Below are 6,000 nucleotides of genomic sequence, written 5' to 3'. Positions count from 1 at the left end.
CATGTTTAAGACCACTGGTTAAATAGTTTGATTCACTTGACCACTCTCTGGTCTCCTGATATCCGAGAGGTAGCATTTTTTCCTACTGAGCCTCAAGGTCACTTTGTTGGCATAGCAATGATAATTGACACTCCAAACAACATGTCAACATACAGTTAACAGCTAAAAAAGTCAAGGAGCTTGTCAGCACATTGCATTGTATATTTATATTAATTAAAATAATGAATATGGCTTTTAAATCTGGACAGACACTGATCTTGTTAAAAAGATAAAAAGCAATAAAAAAGGATCACAAGCATTTGGATAGCACATAATGGTGAATGTGTTAGATAGTTTTAGTTCGTTTTGTAAGCACAAAATGCAGCCTTATTGTATCTTCATATAATTTGTCCTACCTAATAATGCTCATTTTAAGATGGCAAAACACTGTCTGTTTCTCATTGGTGAACTGTGAACAGTTCAGAAACTTGTCTATCAATGAAATCATCAATGGGCATTCCAAGCTCACAGAAACACCAGGCTTTCTCTTCCTAGAAAGTTAAGTTATAATAGAAGCCAGAGTCCTTGCATAATAAAAGTGTCTACCGATGAAGTAACTGGTTAACTGACAACAGTCCTTCTCTGAGACACAGACTGAGTGGACAAAATGGTACAATATTATAAGCATAAGTGAGGACCAATTATATGAAAATGGGTCGAAAACAGGTGAAGTGCTCCTTTTAAAGAAGGAAAGAAGAAAATCAGTGCTTCTTTGAAAGGACTACGTCACCCATTTTCAACCCATCTTTATATAACTGGTCCTCAATAATGGTCAGTATGGTACCATTTCCGTCTACTCACTCGGTTCAATTTGTTTTCAAGCATGAACTATTTAGCATAATAATTGATAATACAATCATGTAAAACATTACAGAGTACACCACAAATTCATAAAGCGGCAACAGCTTTTTGTGTAATTTAGAGGGAGCTTTCTGAATTGTGCACCTGTATGCAAAATGCATGCCGGTTGGCAGGTCTACCAAAGGGGTTATTTCCCTGTATGAGACCTCATGTGTGTTTTCAGACTTTCAGTTCGATTGAATCTTTGTAGACAAACTGTACATCTATAGCGCTTTTCCCCAGTATGAATACTCATGTGTCTTTTTAGACTTTCATTTCGACTGAATCTTTTTTCACAAACTGAACAAGAAAAAGGAGTTTCTCCTGTATGAGTCGTCATGTGTTTTGTTAGATCACCCATTTGACGACAACCTTTGCCACAAAGTGTGCACCTAAAGGGGGTTTCTCCTGTATGAGTCCTCATGTGTCTTACCAGATTACTCATCTGACCACAGCCTATGCCACAAACCGTACAAATGAAGGGCTTTTCCCTTGTATGAGTAATCATGTGTCTTTTCAAACAATCATTTCGACTGAATCTTTGTTCACACACTGTACAACTAAAGGGTTTTTCCCCTGTATGAATCCTTGTGTGATTTGTCAGCTTTGTCTTCAGATTAAAGTTTTTGCCACAAACCTTACAGCTAAAGCGTTTGCTTGTTCGTTTTGATGATTTCAGGTCCTTGGACAGCTTCTTCTTGCTTAAAGCCAATCTTTGTCCTTTCACATTTTGTGTGGTGTATGATTTCAGTGTGTTTAAAGCTGACTGACCTTCTTTGGTCTCCTCCCACTCATCACTGTCTTCAGTGTCAGATTCAGAACAGTGTGAAGAGAGGAGCTGGTTATCATTAGTTGGTTCTGATAACCCACACTCCTCAATATAAGCCTTTGTTTTTACGTGTTCAGTTGAGGTGCTGGCTAGAGGCTCTGTTTCTCCCTTTTCATCATCCTCACTTTTCACTGATAATAATGTCAACATTGACCCATCTCCATCCTCTGGTCCTTGAAGTTGCTCCTCCAGTTCCACTTTTACCTGTGGGGGCTCTGGTTCCTGCTGTTCGGGTGAAACCTCGTCCTTACACACGGGGAGGTGCACGAAGCCTATGCAAATTATAAAATAGAAAACCATTAAATGTTTAACATTCACATTTTTCCATTATATATTCACCCATACATACACTTTGGCTGTGTTTGAAATTGGACACGATAATGTTTTTGTTCTGTAAGGTCTGTTTTTGTAAAACAGCACTTTATGTACTTAACAGCCTGACAGTGTACAAATGGAACCAAATGAACCCTAACGGATACATTTGGTTCCATTTGTACACTGTCAGAGTTAAGGGGAGACCTTGAAATGTGAAAGTTTGAGAAACATGACTTACTGTATTATTGACCTGAATGGTGGCCACTATGATGGATTGACTACAATATTGCCTATTGTCAATGCTTGCAATTTGGCACACCTAACTCTAACACACCCTACCCTCAGTCCTCACCAGGCTTTCCACCATAAGGAAAGCCTGGTTTTCATTCCAAACTGACCCGCATGATCCACTCTAGGCCCTGCCTACTCAAAAAGGGGGAAAAGGTAGCTGACAGAGTACAGCATCTTGCAATGGGCCTGGTGTACAAGATACACTACACCACTAAGATACCGACCCATGTACCTGACAAAGTACTTCCTAAACGTCAAGGATGTCATTACAACACCAGAGGCAGCTCCACAGATTAGGCCTGTGACGATTCACTTACCTCCCGATTCGATTCGATTTCGATTCATAGGGTGACGATTCGATTATATCGCGTATTGCGTTTTCCTGCGATTTGAATCACGATTATTGCGATGTTTCCCCAAAAATTACAGCTTTTTTATATTGAAACATTTTAAAACAATTCTAAACAATATAAAACATTAAACGTTGAATCATATACTTCAAATCAATGCAACCTAATAAAGTCAGTCAATATTTCTGACATTTATTTCAGCCAAAGTGCCAGTGCTACAACATTACAACAACATGTTCCTTGTCAATATGCCAGAAAACACAGAACTCAACAGTCATAATTTTTTTTTTCTTTTCCGCTGGCTTTAGCCTAAAATAAGCTAAAACTGTTCCTTTAGGACCTGTACTTACTCTGACTGAAAGTGGTTATTTCACCTTCAGGTCAATTTCGCCTTATTTTTAATAAATAAATAAAATCGGGAAAATCGATTCTGAACTTCGAAAATCGATTAATTGAATCGCCGGCATTAACATCACGATAATATAGTTAATCGATTTTTTTGCACAGGCCTACCACAGATCACGTTCAACCCAGAGTTGGCTCAAAAAAAGTTCTAAATTCGTTCTTCTGCTATACCACTGACATATGGAACGCCCTACCGAAAACCTTAAAGGAGTGTAAATCCCTAAATTCCTTTAAAACACAAAAAGTCAACAAGACCTGATACTTAACTTAACTCATTGAGTGCCAATCCCGAACTAGTTCGGCTTTATTAGCGTATCGCAGAGTCCCGATCCCGAACAAGTTCGGCTTTAAAAAAAAAAAAAAAAAAAAAAAATTGAAAAATTTTTTTTTTGAAAAATTTTTTTTTTTTTTTGGACCCCATCAAATCTGTTGAACATGATTTCAATCGCGATTTTGCATGTTCCACCCCCATACAACCCCATCTAACATACAGGGCAGCCATGTTTGTTTACATAACATGTAAAACATAATGGCGATTATCTCAAGAATGCCTGAACGGATTTCCAATCGGATTTCTTTGTTTGAAAGCTGTGAACAAACTGCACAAATCCACTCCAATGCAATCCAGGATTGCATTGGATTTTTTAGAGCTCATTCTTCTCTGTTTTTTTCCCATGCATGAGGTGTGCAAGGTTTAATCATGGCTAAGTTGACGAAAATAAGGCTTCTAAAATGCTTGGTAGCCAATAGCTAACTTCAAGCTAACTTCATCCTCTTCCTGTACATGCACAAAGGAAAGTGTTCAGGCAAGTCATGGCTGCAGGGCTTCTGCATATACCAGCATATCTCTATGGGATTTTCTATGGCCACTGGGCGCCCTCTAGTGGTGAAAGGGGTGGCACTCAAAGAGTTAAGATGCCTCCTATTGCACCCCTGTATAAAAACATTTAAAAAAGTATTACTTCTGTGTACCTTAGGGAGGCCACTTCTTCAAATCTCCAAGAAAGGTATTATCTGCAACTTTTAAATCATCATGCGTTAAAAACGTTAAGCTGTATCCTGGTATTGTTGACTGTCTAACAGGCAGAGGAATACCTACAGCCGGGACTTACTTTCTCTATCCCTTAGCAACGGCCCGTAGCAACCAGGGGCACAAGAGCACTTGCATCCTGTACCAGTCTTTTTGCCACAATAAAGAAGAAAGAGCATGACACTTACTGATGTCCAGGTGTTCTTCAGATTCATGTTTAATAGAAACGGTCCAGGTGTCCAGATGGACTTCAGGTTCCTGTTTAATACAAACAGTCCTGGCTGGTTCTGGAGAACTCATCTTCACCTGCAAGGATGGACAACACAGATTAAGAATAAGGACTGGGAAATGTACTTCAACACTAGCTAAAGATACTGTTAACATGTGGCAGTGGTGTAAAAGTAAAGTAAAGTGGTACTGTACAACCTATAGTACAAATTAGAGGTACTTTGACTTTACTTGAGTATTTCAAGGTACTTTTACTTCTACTCCACCACATTTCAGAGGCAAATAGTATACTTTTACTCCACTACAATTATTTGAAAACTTTAGTTACTGGTTACTTTGTAGATTGATTATTATTATAAAACATAGGCCTACATTAATTTACACTTCAACCATTTATACATTTCCGCCATTTGGAAACGTTTCGGGCATTTATTATGATCTTCGATTTTCTGCTATTTTCAAAAGATTTGTATACATTTGAAAACTTGAAATGGGACAACATTCCGGACAACATTCCGGACTTGTAACGGAGTTTTTTTTTATATTGCAAGATTGATACTTTTACTTAAAACATTTGAGCACTTTTCCCACCACTGGGCACGGGTTACAAACCTTTCTCCGGCTTGAAATCATTGTCCTGTCCAGCAGTTTGTTGTGTTTCTCCAACAGTTTCTAGTTGCTCACAGCCTCTCTGGAAGAGGTTGCACGTGCACTCTCTCGGACACAGTGAAGCGCTCGCGAGACAAACATGCTAACAATAAATCACACAACATACAAACATCACACAGTTTTCCCAAAACACACAATATTCCTCTCCCAGCACCGTCGGGTGGTGTTCATTTATCGACAGCCGTAGAGAGAAATGTGACACATTTGGCTATGTCAAGTGAACAAATTTAGTGTCAGCAAATATAAGACTTCCGGTGACGATCTCTTCAGAATAAGAGTACCCCAAACGCCATTGAAAAACGATTAATTTGTATATGATATACACATTAAAAATATAGATTAAGCATTTAATTGAAGCTGTACAACGAAAATTATGTTTCTGTGTAAAAATAACGTTTTAATGACAAAAAATATATATACAACTAGATAATTGCTCTTCAATGGAGTGCATAGCCTTTACAAATTGGGCGCTGGAGAGGAGACGGCTTTTCGTGTCGGCACTTTTGACACACGCACGCGTTCACAGAGACCTCCTCTACCACACCACACTCTCCGCTAAGCGGGAGAGGCGGCATTGCAAAATTTGATGGCCGTCCAGTGCAGCCAGGCACTCAAAAAGTCCTCAAATGGCGCCGTTTTCCGACTCTAGTGGGCGCTGGAGAGGAGACGGCTTTTCGTGTCGGCACTTTTGACACACGCACGCGTTCACAGAGACCTCCTCTACCACACCACACTCTCCGCTAAGCGGGAGAGGCGGCATTGCAAAATTTGATGGCCGTCCAGTGCAGCCAGGCACTCAAAAAGTCCTCAAATGGCGCCGTTTTCCGACTCTAGTGGGCGCTGGAGAGGAGACGGCTTTTCGTGTCGGCACTTTTGACACACGCACGCGTTCACAGAGACCTCCTCTACCACACCACACTCTCCGCTAAGCGGGAGAGGCGGCATTGCAAAATTTGATGGCCGTCCAGTGCAGCCAGGCACTCAAAAAGTCCTCAAATGGCGCC

Source organism: Nannobrachium achirus, assembly GCF_963921795.1.
Source record: "Nannobrachium achirus genome assembly, chromosome: 22".
NCBI lineage: Eukaryota > Metazoa > Chordata > Actinopteri > Myctophiformes > Myctophidae > Nannobrachium > Nannobrachium achirus.
Note: the sequence above shows the minus strand (reverse complement) of the source record.